The following is a 13080-nucleotide window of genomic DNA, read 5'->3' as shown; positions in this document are numbered from 1 at the left end:
TTATAGACCTCGTGACCTAATTTCCGTTGCCCTGCCAGGGACAGATTGAAGCAATTCCCGCATCTCCCTGAGATCTGCCTGAGCTCTAAACTTGGTCTCAAGGGATTTGCTGCTCCTCCCGATCGAAGGGGTGAACTCCATGAAAAAATGAAATGAAAATCGCTTATTGTCACGAGTAGGCTTCAATGAAGTTACTGTGAAAAGCCCCTAGTCGCCACATTCCGGCGTCTGTCCAGGGAGGCTGGTACGTCTTGTGCACTTTCAATCAGATTGCCATGAATGGTAAGAACCAGCAGGTGGCAGCATTACCCTTTCTCCTCCTGCCCTCTCTCACCTTCCTGTCCGCAATTCAAACCTTAAAGAGAATATAAATCTGTTCTCAAACTCCCCCGGATAGGGCCGCCATTCCTGGCAGCGTCTGTGGAGAGAGAAGCAGAGTTAGCCAGTCGGTCTGACTCCTCCTCAGGCAGTTTTGTTTAGTTAGGGCGACCCTAAGGTGGTCAGACCTTGGAGTTGACGTGCTCGTGTCCGCTCCGCCATTCACTGAGGACCGGACTGATGTGATGGAGTGCGGCAGGGTGGCCGGGAGAACTTGAGAATTGTTGCGATTGGAGCTCAGACACTCCTCGGAGGAGGAAAACCCTCCCACTGCTTTCTCGTGTCCTCATCCAGCCTTCTCCCGAAACATTATTCACCTCAACCGCCTCGCTGTGGCCACACTCAGTTCATAGAATCAGTGAATCCGGACATTCGGCCCATCGATTCTGCACTGACCCTCCGAAAGAGCAACCAACCCAGGCCCACTCCCCTGCCCTATCCCCATATTTATCACGGCCAACCCACCTAACCTGCACGTCTTCCGGGACTTGTGGGAGGAAACCGGAGCGCCCGGAGGATACCCCCACAGACACAGGGAGAAAGTGCAAACTCCACACAGTCACCAAAAGTCAAAATTGCACCCAGGCCCCTGGCGCTGTGAGGCAACAGTGCTAACCACTGTGCCGCCATGCTGCCCCATGGTGAACTCTACATTCTGGCCTCTCGTTGAGTGGTGGATGTTGTGTTATGTACTCTGGGATAACACTGGCTGTAAATGGATGCAGCTTTAACCAAAAGGTACTCCAGACCTTGATGTTAGTTCAATCAGATTTATTGAACCTGTCACACAGTTGGCACAGTTCCCGATGAGTTCGACTCTCTGCTAACCTAAGTGTGGTTACTCTGTCTGACTGAACCAGACTAGCTCTTAGCCACGTGCTGGAGGTGTGATGCTGTACATACACCCTGACTCACTCTGTAGATGTTTATCAGTGGAAAGAGGCGGAGTGTGAGTGTCTCGTGCCTTTTATAGTCAGATCCCACCCCTGAGTGTCCTGCCTGCTCATTGGTCATGTCCTGTTCTCTGTGTTCATTAGCTGCCTGTCTGTGCCTGTCTTTAAACCATTATCTGCATGTCTGCATATCGTGACAGTGGAGTTTCTCCTCAATTTCCTGCTGGGTTTAAGAGTGACTATCCTATACTTACGGCTGCCTGATTTCCCTTCAAGTGGCGATGGAAGGCACTGTTGAGGGTATCGGGCCTGTCTCCATGGGTGGATTACCCACCCCTGCACTCACAGGGTCAGAGGAAGGACCCTGATGCGGTGGGAAGAAGTTTGGTTCTGAAAGCAACCTCAGCGGCCTGGTGGGGAACCTCAGCAATCTGCACTTATGTAGCACCGTCAACGTAGTAACGACATCCCTTAGCCATGATCATGATGAATGGAGGAGCAGACTCGAAGGGCCGAATGGCCTTTTCCTGATCCATTTTTGCTGTTCTTTTATGTTCTTCACAGGAGCGTTAGCTGGGAATAATCTGTCACCAGATTAGCAATCCAGAGGCCGAGGTTAACGCTCTGGAGTCACCGGTTCAAATCCTATCACAGTAACTGGTAGAACTTAGATTCAATAAATAAAATCTGGAATTATAGCATTACAAAAGGTGAGTTCACACGGGATCAGAGGTGAGCTGGCAAGATGGATACAGAACTGGCTCGGTCATAGAAGGCAGAGAGTAGCAATGGAAGGGTGCTTTTCTGATTGGAGGGCTGTGACTAGTGGTGTTCCGCAGGGATCAGTGCTGGGACCTTTGCTGTTCGTAGTATATATAAATGATTTGGATGAAAATGTAACTGGTCTGATTAGTAAGTTTGCAGACGACACAAAGGTTGGTGGAATTGCAGATAGCGATGAGGACTGTCAGAGGATACAGCAGGATTTAGATCGTTTGGAGACTTGGCGAAGAGATGGCAGATGGAGTTTAATCCGGACAAATGTGAGGTAATGCATTTTGGAAGGTCTAATGCAGGTAGGGAATATACAGTGAATGGTAGAACCCTCAAGAGTATTGAAAGTCAGAGAGATCTAGGTGTGCAGGTCCACAGGTCACTGAAAGGGGCAACTCAGGTGGAGAAGGTAGTCAAGAAGGCATACGGCGTGCTTGCCTTCATTGGCCGGGGCATTGAGTATAAGAATTGGCAAGTCATGTTGCAGCTGTATAGAACCTTAGTTAGGCCACACTTGGAGTATAGTGTTCAATTCTGGTCACCACACTACCAGAAGGATGTGGAGGATTTAGAGAGGGTGCAGAAGAGATTTACCAGGATGTTGCCTGGTATGGAGGGCAGTAGTTATGATGAGAGGCTGAATAAACTTGGTTTGTTCTCACTGGAACAACGGAGGTTGAGGGGCGACCTGATAGAGGTCTACAAAATTATGAGGGGCATAGACAGAGTGGATAGTCAGAGGCTTTTTCCCAGGGTAGAGGGGTCAATTGCTAGGTGGCATAGGTTGGTGCCAGGGGCAAGGTTTCGAGGAGATGTACGAGGCAAGTTTTTTACACAGAGGCTAGTGGGTGTCTGGAACTCGCTGCCGGAGGAGGTGGTGGAAGCAGGGACGATAGTGACATTTAAGGGGCATTTTGACAAATACATGAAGAGGATGGGAATAGAGGGATATGGACCCAGGAAGTGTAGAAGATTTTAATTTAGACGGGAAGCATGATTGGCGTAGGCTTGAAGGGCCTGTTCCTGTCCTGTACTTTCTTTGTTCTTTATTAGTCTCAGTAATGGTGATCATGATAATAACCATCGGTTGTCGTAAAACCCCATCTGGTTCACTAATGTGCTTCAGGGAAGGAAATCTGCCGTCCTTACCCGGTCTGGCCTACACGTGACTCCAGACCCACAGCAATGTGGTCGACTCTTAACTGCCCCTCGGAAATGGACGAGCAAACGGCTCCAGTTCAAGGGCAATTAGGGATGGGCAACAAATGCTGGCCCAGCGACGCCCACATCCCGTGAAAGGATAAAGAAAGGTCAGCCAAAAATAAAGACGGAAAATGACGGAAATCCTCAGCAGGTTTGGCAGAGGTCGTGGAGAGGGAACAGTGTTAACGCTTCAGGTCAGCATGGGTCAGTAAGGGGCAGCATGGTAGCATTGTGGATAGCACAATCGCTTCACAGCTCCAGGGTCCCAGGTTCGATTCTGGCTTGGGTCACTGTCTGTGTGGAGTCTGCACGTCCTCCCCGTGTGTGCGTGGGTTTCCTCCGGGTGCTCCGGTTTCCTCCCACAGTCCAAAGATGTGCAGGTTAGGTGGATTGGCCATGATAAATTGTCCTTAGTGTCCTAAATTGCCCTTAGTGTTTGGTGGGGTTACTGGGTTATGGGGATAGGGTGGAGGTGTGGGCTTGGGTAGGGTGTTCTTTCCAAGAGCCGGTGCAGACTCGATGGGCCGAATGGCCTCCTTCTGCACTGTAAATTCTATGAGGTCGAACGCCCTTCACCATAACACTGAGAAAGCAGGGTAGGGTAGGGGAGGGAGAGGGGGGACAAAAGAGGGAAGGCCCTTTGGATAGGGTGGAACCAAACTCTTGCACGGGGGGGGGATTTTAATCAGCGGCTCTCAGGAGAGGAGAGATTTACAGGGTGTCGGGGAAGGAGGAAGGAACAATTGAAAAACTGCTTCAAATCAAAGAGTCGGCAGCGGTAAGCTGGACCCGGTGGTGCTTCCCTGAGCGGGATCGATCCGTCAGGATTCAGTGCTCCCCCCCCCCCCCCCCCCCCCCCGGCCAGACTCTCCGACTAAAAAGCCCGGCGGGTTTAAGAGGAAATCATTGGCAGGATTGTTAGTTAACGCGCCCCACCTCCCTCCCCTTCCACGGACACGTCCGATCGGACGACGTAATTCCCGCCGTTTGAAACCGGGAGCCTGGACGCAGCCGGAGATCCCACAAGAAGCAGATCCTGAATCTCCTGGAACTTTCACGCTCGCTCCACCCACTATCCACAAGACGGGAGCGAGGAGATCGGCCTTCCTCCAATCGAATGTGGACCCAATCTGACTGAAGGGGTTTCTCCCCATCTCAGTCCAAAATGGCCGACCCCCGTTTCCTGAGACTGTGACCCCTTGACCTCGACACCCCTCCCCCCTAATCACCCCCCCCCGGCCAATAGCCAGAGGATCCAGGTCAGAAGTGGAGGGGGTGGGAATGGGCCTAACTGAGTCACGAGGATCCGTCACCATGCCGAGACCCCTAGCTACCACAGGAATCAAGAAGTCACTCATCATGATTCGACAGATAGACAAGGGCGTCAGCAGAATTCTGACATGTTTTTTAAAAATCCCGTCCGCGGGTAGGCAGCTGCTCAGGAAAATTCCGGAATCACATCCCGCTGAACCGCCATTTCCCCGCTTTACTGCTTCTTTCCTTCCCGGAGCTCGGAAGGGTTCTAAGCTCTTAATGTGACAACAATCCTGAGCCAAGGCTTCAGTCAACATTCCTAATTTATGTCGCATTTTGTCCGGTTGCACTTTTATTTTATTCACTCACCGGGATGCGGGCTTCGCTGGCTAGGCCAGCCTTTATTGTCCATCCCTAATTGCCCCTTGAGAAGGTGGTGGTGAGCCATCTTCTTGAGCCACTGCAGTCCCTGTGGTGTAGGTACACCCCCAGTGCTGTGAGGGAGGGAGTTTGACCCAGCGACAGTGAGGGAGCGGCCAATAGATTTCCTAATCAGGATGGTGAGTGGCTGATCACATCGTGACCTCCATTCCACTGTCCCGCCCTTTCTCTACAACCCTTCAATCCATTGCCAAAGTAGGGAGGAATTCTCCGCTCCCCACGCCGGGTGGGAGAATCGCGGGAGGGCCGGGCGACTCACGACACGCCCCCCTGGTGCCCCCCTCGATTCTCCCACCCCCTGCTGGGAAGAAGAGGGGGGTTCTCCGGTCCGGATGGGCCGAGCGGCCTGCCGTTCCCGACCGGTTCACGACGGCGGCAACCACACCTGGTCGCTGCCGTCGTGAACATGGGCGGCAAATGCTGGTTTGTGGCTTCTGGATTCCCCTCTGCCGCCCCGCACGATCAAGCCGCCACATCTTGCGGGGCAGCGGAGGGGAAGACGGCAACCGCGCATGCGCGGGTTGGAGCCGTCAGCCGTCGTGACATCAGCCGCGCATGCGTGGGTTGGAGCTGCCCAACCTGCGCATGCGCAGCTGATTTCACATAGGCGCCGCCGTCGCGTCATTCTCGGCGCGCCGCCTTGACGCAAACATCAAGGCCCGGCGGCCAAGAGTTACGGAGCGCCGCTCCTAGCCCCCGGGTGGGGGTGAATAAGGTGCGAGGAGCGGCCTCCGAGGCCGTCGTGAAACTCGGCCGAGTTCACGACGGCCTTCCCGATTTATCGCGGGAGCGGAGAACTTCACCCGTAATTTCTCCTCTGTTTTAAATCTGCCACCCCGTATCCTGAAACTACGACCTCCAGGTGGTGCTGTTCCCATGGGCGGGATTGTTCAATAATGAAGCGACGTCCCCATGCCGGCGCCAATGACTCCGCCGCCAACGGCCCCCGAAAGTGAGGAATTCCTACCTTTCTAAGGGGCTGGGGTTGCCGCCGGAGTTGTCCCTGCAGCTCCAGCCGGCGGGGAACGGCCCGCATAGTCTGCGCATGCGTGGAACGAGAGAGAACAGGCAGTGGAAGGCGGGGGGGAGGGGGGTTCTCGGGGTGCCTCTTCTCAATCTCTGAGGAGCTGGGAGTTAATTTAGTGACCAATATTATTCTCAGCCCACCCTCCCAGCCGCTCGTTGTAATGATCTGGAGGCTGACCAATCTGGTTCAATCTTCGTGATTTTTTGACCTCGCTATAAACACAAACGTTATCTCAAGAAAGGAAGAAAATACATTCAGCGTCCTTGATTTGAGAGTTCAACCTTTCCCCCCTGAGCTATTATTAGCAATCTTTATGGACTTGCCGGTACATTGAGAGCAATGAGCGTTGTAAAGGTGAGCCAAGACACGGCTTTATCTCCAGAATGTAATGTCATTCATGTAAAATTAACTTAAATTACACCTGACAGGGGAATAGCATGGAATGATTGGGCAAGGTAAAGTCACCATAGTCCCGGTTGACCCTAGTGGGAGAGTTGACTGGTGGCGATTTAATCTGAGGATCACCAACCCTCAGGTGAGGCCAGGTGGACAAGGCTGGGCCTTCATGAACAACCTCGCTGGTATGGGAATCGAACCCACGCTGTTAGTCTCACTCTGCATCGCGAACCAGGTGTCTATCCAACTGAACTGAGCTAGAAGTGCCTTTGCATCAAACTGAATACGATAGACGGGCCCTCCCTTGAAAACCCTTGACTCCCTTGTCGATCAGTAATCCGTCAAACGCAGCCTGGAGTACGTTCAGTGACCCAGTCCCCCCAGCCCCCCCCCCCCCCCCCCCCCCCCCCCCCCACTGCACTCTGTGGAAAAGAATCCCAAAGATTCACCACCCTCTGTCGGAAGAAATTCCTCCTCGAAGTCATAAATGGGAGCTCCCTTATTTTTAAACTGCGACTCCGTCAGTTCCAGATTCCCCCTCAAGGGGAACCATCCTCCCAACATCCAACCTGCCGAGACCCCCTCAGGATCTCATGTTTCAAAGCGATCACCTCACATTCTTCTAAACTCCAATGAGTGCAGGCCCCACCTCGTAAAAGACAATCGATTGCCAATTCTGACGGGAGGTTTCATTATGCGAACTCCAAACATCTGTCCCCCACAAGCTCAGGTGATTGGCCGTCCTACACGGTTGTCCTAGTCGTGTTTCCTTCCTCAACGGCCATTTTGAAAACTAACAGCCCCGTGGTTGTCAAATTGGACGATTTCTGACTGTTCGTCATCTCTCCGTCGCCAATATTTTTATGGCTCGCAAACAGAAAACGTTCAAAAATAAATAAATTGGAAATAAAGACACGCAAATTTGTTTGGTGCCTTTCTGATTTTTGTCGGTAGTAACAGCAATGGCCTGCAGATAAATCTTGAATTCCTGAAGACTCCTGGGCAAACCCCCGGAGAGTTGGCGTCTCTGGATGTGGGGGCAGGTGGGTAGTTACAAAAGGCCGGTATCACTTAACGCGCTTCTCCCTGGAGTTTTAATCTCACCTTCTGCGCAGGCAGCAAGGACACCTCATCTGTGGACAGCGGGGGTCCTTCGCGCAAGATGAAGATTGCGCCCTGATGAAGTAATCAGGCCCAAGTAAATCTGGCTGACACTCCCAGTGCAGGACTGAAGGAGTGCTACAGTATCAGAGGTACTGTCCCCCAATTGGCGCATTCAGCTGAAGTACTGCCCCTCCCCCCCAGGAGATATCTCACGCGCGCACATACAAATTAGGAGCAGGAGCGGGCCTTTCGGCCCCTCGAGCCTACTCTGCCGATCAATTCGCTCGCGGCCGACCTTACTGGGGTCCCAGCCCCACATTCCCGGTCTGCCGCCTTTTAACCTTTGAACCCCTTGTTGGTCAAGAATCTACCTAACGCTGCTTTAAAAATCTTCAGCACCCCGGCCTCGGCCACTCGCTGCGGAAGAGTATTACACAGACTAACCGCCCTGTTAGAGAACAAAAAAGTCCTCATCGACGTACGAAATAGGAGCAGAAGTAAGCCATTCGGCCCCTCAAGCAGGACCTGCCATTCAATAAGATCATGGCCGATCTGTTTGGATTTCGAATTCCACAATCCCATTTACCCCCGATAATAAGAGCTGAAGGGGTTGGGTCACGAGGAGAGGTTGAGTAGACTGGGACTGTACTCGTTGGAATTTAGAAGAATGAGGGGGGGGATCTTATAGAAACGTATAAAATTATGAAGGGAATAGATAGGATAGATACGGGCAGGTTGTTTCCATTGGTGGGTGAAAGCAGAACTAGGGGGCATAGCCTCAAAATAAGGGGAAGTAGATTTAGGACTGAGTTTAGGAGGAACTTCTTCACCCAAAGGGTTGTGAATCTATGGAATCCCTTGCCCAGTGAAGCAGTTGAGGCTCCTTCATTAAATGTTTTTAAGATAAAGATAGATAGTTTTTTGAAGAATAAAGGGATTAAGGGTTATGGTGTTCGGGCCGGAAAGTGGAGCTGAGTCCACAAAAGATCAGCCATGATCTCATTGAATGGCGGAGCAGGCCCGAGGGGCCAGATGGCCTACTCCTGCTCCTAGTTCCTATGTTCTTATGTGGAGAACCTATCTACCTCCCCTGAAGTGATTATGAGACCCCGTAAGGCCTCTCTCCAGTGCAGACTGGAATCATCCCGTCAGTGGGCACTTCAAACACGGCCTTCCACCGTTCGACAGCCTTTTTTACACTACCACGGCACGGTAGCACAGTAGTCAGCACTATTGCTTCACAGCGTCAGGGTCCCAGGTTCGATTCCCAACTTGGGTCACTGTCTGTGCGGAGTCTGCACGTTCTTCCCGTGCGTGCCTGGGTTTCCTCCGGGTGCTCCGGTATCCTCCCACAAGTCCCGAAAGACGTGCTGTTAGCTGAATTGGACCTGGAGGATGTTACAGTGTCCATTTTATATGCTGAAAGTGGCCATCCCAGATGGTGACATGATCCCAAAGGGAACTTTGTGTCCTGCGACTAAAGTGGAACATGGGACTACAAGGAGAATCAAGAGGCCATTCGAAGCTCCTCTGGACAGGCACATGAACAGGCGGGGTATAGAAGAATACAGGCGGTTGGTCTAGATAGGATCCGTGATCAGCGCAGGCTTGGAGGGCCGAAGGGCCTGTTCCTGAGCTGTATTGTTCTTTGTTCTTTGTTCCTGGGTCTGCCCCCTCCTGATACTGGATCACTGCTGACCCTCACCTCAACCCCGTAGAACCAACTTTACCTCCTCACAACTCTTACCTCAACATCAACCTCAGGATTGGCAGTGCCAACAGTCCCCCTGCATTCCGGAGCTTTTTGAGGACGAAACTCCAGGTTTCCCACTTCCAGTTACCCTTTACATGGGAAAAAATACCTCCCAATTTTCCCCTGAACAACTCGATTCAAATTTTAAGACTATGTTGTACACTCGGTTTGTTAGCATCCCTCTCCTTTACAAGGGAATAAAAATTCCCACAGTTAAATTTGTTAATGATCTTAGTCGAACACTTTATGGCAACATTGTTCCTCATGTTGCCAGGGTGCAAAGTTCATTGCTGACACAATAGAGTAATGCCGATAGCACCAATATCGCAGTCAGGGGTGTATAGGATCACGGGTCTGTTATAGAAGACTTTTACTTTACCACAGAGAAAAGTATCAACAGGTGATTTGAAAATTCTCATTCCTGTTTTCCAATCGTTCTGTAGCCTCATCTCATTTCCTACCTCTGTAATTGCAACCAGCTCAATGCAGATGCCCCTCCCCCCTCATCTCTGTAACATCCTCCAGATCCATAACCCTCCTGATCTTTATAACCTCCTCCAACCTAACAACCCTCCCTGTCTTTGGAACCTCCTCCAGACCTACAAACCTCCCTGGCTTTGTAACCTCCTCCGGACCTACAACCCTCCCTGTCTTTGTAACCTCCTCCAACCTGACAGCCCTTCCTGTCTTTGTAACCTCCTCCAGAGCTACAACCCTCCCTGTCTTTGTAACCTCCTCCAGACCTACAACCCTCCCTGTCTTTGTAACCTCCTCCAGACCTACAACCCTCCCTGTCTTTGTAACCTCCTCCAGACCTACGACCCTCACTGTCTTTGTAACCTCCTCCAGACCTACAACCCTCCCTATCTCTGTAACTTCCTCCAATCCCTACAACCCAAAAAAGGTTCTCCCCACTTACAACCCTTCCCTAAATCTGTAAACTCCTAGAATCCTCACTATATCTGTAATCCCCTACAACCCTCACTATCTCTGTAATCTCCTACAACCCTCACTTTCTCTGTAATCTCCTACAACCCTCACTATATCTGTAATCTCCTACAAACCTCACTATCTCTGTAATCTCCTACAACCCTCAGTATCTCTGTAATCCCCTACAACCCTCACTATATCTGTAATCTCCTACAACCCTCACTATCTCTGTAATCCCCTACAACCCTCACTATCTCTGTAATCCCCTACAACCCTCCCTAGCTCTGTAATCTCCTACAACCCTCACTATATCTGTAATCTCCTACAAACCTCACTATCTCTGTAATCTCCTACAACCCTCACTATCTCTGTAATCCCCTACAACCCTCACTATATCTGTAATCTACTACAAACCTCACTATCTCTGTAATCTCCTACAGCCCTCACTATATCTGTAATCTCCTACAACCTGAGAAGGGAGTTTTAATAATGGGAGATGAGGAAATGGCTGAGGAACTGAACAGGTTTTTTGGGTCGATCTTCACAGTGGAAGACACAAATAACATGCCAGTGACAGATAGAAATGAGGCTACGACAGGTGATGACCTTGAGAGGATTGTTATCACTAAGGAGGTAGTGATGGGCAAGCTAATGGGGCTTAAGGTAGACAAGTCTCCTGGCCCTGATGGAATGCATCCCAGATGGATGGCTAAAAGAGATGGCTAGGGAAATTGCAGATGCACTAGTGATGATTTACCAAAATTCACTAGACTCTGGGGTGGTCCCGGTGGATTGGAAATTAGCAAACATAAGAACATAAGAACATAAGAACTAGGAGCAGGAGTAGGCCATCTGGCCCCTCGAGCCTGCTCCGCCATTCAATGAGATCATGGCTGATCTTTTGTGGACTCAGCTCCACTTTCCGGCCCGAACACCATAACCCTTAATCCCTTTATTCTTCAAAAAACTATCTATCTTTACCTTAAAAACATGTAATGAAGGAGCCTCAACTGCTTCCATAGATTCACAACCCTTTGGGTGAAGAAGTTCCTCCTAAACTCAGTCCTAAATCTACTTCCCCTGATTTTGAGGCTATGTCCCCTAGTTCTGGTGTCACCCGCCAGTGGAAACAACCTGCCCGCATCTATCCTATCTATTCCCTTCATAATTTTAAAGGTTTCTATAAGATCCCCCCTCATCCTTCTAAATTCCAACGAGTACAGTTCCAGTCTACTCAACCTCTCCTCATAATCCAACCCCTTCAGCTCTGGGATTAACCTAGTGAATCTCCTCTGCACACCCTTCAGCGCCAGTACGTCCTTTCTCAAGTAAGGAGACCAAAACTGAACACAATACTCCAGGTGTGGCCGCATTAACACCTTATACAATTGCAACATAACCTCCCTAGTCTTAAACTCCATCCCTCTAGCAATGAAGGAAAAAATTCCATTTGCCTTCTTAATCACCTGTTGCACTTGTAAACCAACCTTCTGTGACTCATGCACTAGCACACCCAAGTCTCTCTGAACAGCGGCATGCTTTAATATTTTATCGTTTAAATAATAATCCCGTTTGCTGTTATTCCTACCAAAATGGATAACCTCACATTTGTCAACATTGTATTCCATCTGCCAGACCCTAGCCCATTCACTTAACCTATCCAAATCCCTCTGCAGACTTCCAGTATCCTCTGCACTTTTCGCTTTACCACTCATCGAAGTGTCATCTGCAAACTTGGACACATTGTCCTTGGTCCCCAACTCCAAATCATCTATGTAAATTGTGAACAATTGTGGGCCCAACACGGATCCCTGAGGGACACCACTAGCTACTGATTGCCAACCAGAGAAACACCCATTCATCCCAACTCTTTGCTTTCTATTAATTAACCAATCCTCTATCCATGCTACTACTTTACCCTTAATGCTATGCATCTTTATCTTATGCAGCAACCTTTTGTGTGGCACCTTGTCAAAGGCTTTCTGGAAATCCAGATATACCACATCCATCGGCTCCCCGTTATCTACTGCACTGGTAATGTCCTCAAAAAATTCCACTAAATTAGTTAGGCATAACCTGCCCTTTACGAACCCATGCTGCGTCTGCCCAATGGGACAATTTCTATCCAGATGCCTCGCAATTTCTTCCTTGATGATAGATTCCAGCATCTTCCCTACTACCGAAGTTAAGCTCAATGGCCTATAATTTCCTGCTTTCTGCCTACCTCCTTTTTTAAACAGTGGCGTCACGTTTGCTAATTTCCAATCCACCGGGACCACCCCAGAGTCTAGTGAATTTCGGTAAATTATCACTAGTGCATCTGCAATTTCCCTAGCCATCTCTTTTAGCACTCTGGGATGCATTCCATCAGGGCCAGGAGACTTGTCTACCTTTAGCCCCATTAGCTTGCCCATCACTCCCTCCTTAGTGATAACAATCCTCTCAAGATCCTCACCTGTCATAGCCTCATTTCTATCAGTCGCTGGCATGTTATTTGTGTCTTCCACAGTGAAGACCGACCCAAAAAATCTGTTCATTTCCTCAGCCATTTCCTCATTTCCCATTATTAAAACTCCCTTCTCATCCTCTAAAGGACCAATATTTACCTTAGCCACTCTTTTTTGTCTTATATATTTGTAAAAACATTTACTGTCTGTTTTTATATTCTGAGCAAGTTTACTCTCATGCTCTATCTTACTCTTCTTTATAGCTTTTTTAGTAGCTTTCTGTTGCCCCTTAAAGATTTCCCAGTCCTCTAATCTCCCAGCAATCTTTGCCACTTTATATGCTTTTTCCTTCAATTTAAGATACTCTCCCTTATTTCCTCAGATGTCCACGGTCGATTTTCCCTCTTTCTTCCGTCCTTCCTTTTTGTTGGTATAAACATAGAACATAGAACATAGAACGATACAGCGCAGTACAGGCCC

This window comes from Scyliorhinus canicula, chromosome 5 (genome assembly GCF_902713615.1).
Source record: "Scyliorhinus canicula chromosome 5, sScyCan1.1, whole genome shotgun sequence".
NCBI classification, from domain to species: Eukaryota; Metazoa; Chordata; class Chondrichthyes; order Carcharhiniformes; family Scyliorhinidae; genus Scyliorhinus; species Scyliorhinus canicula.
Note: the sequence above shows the minus strand (reverse complement) of the source record.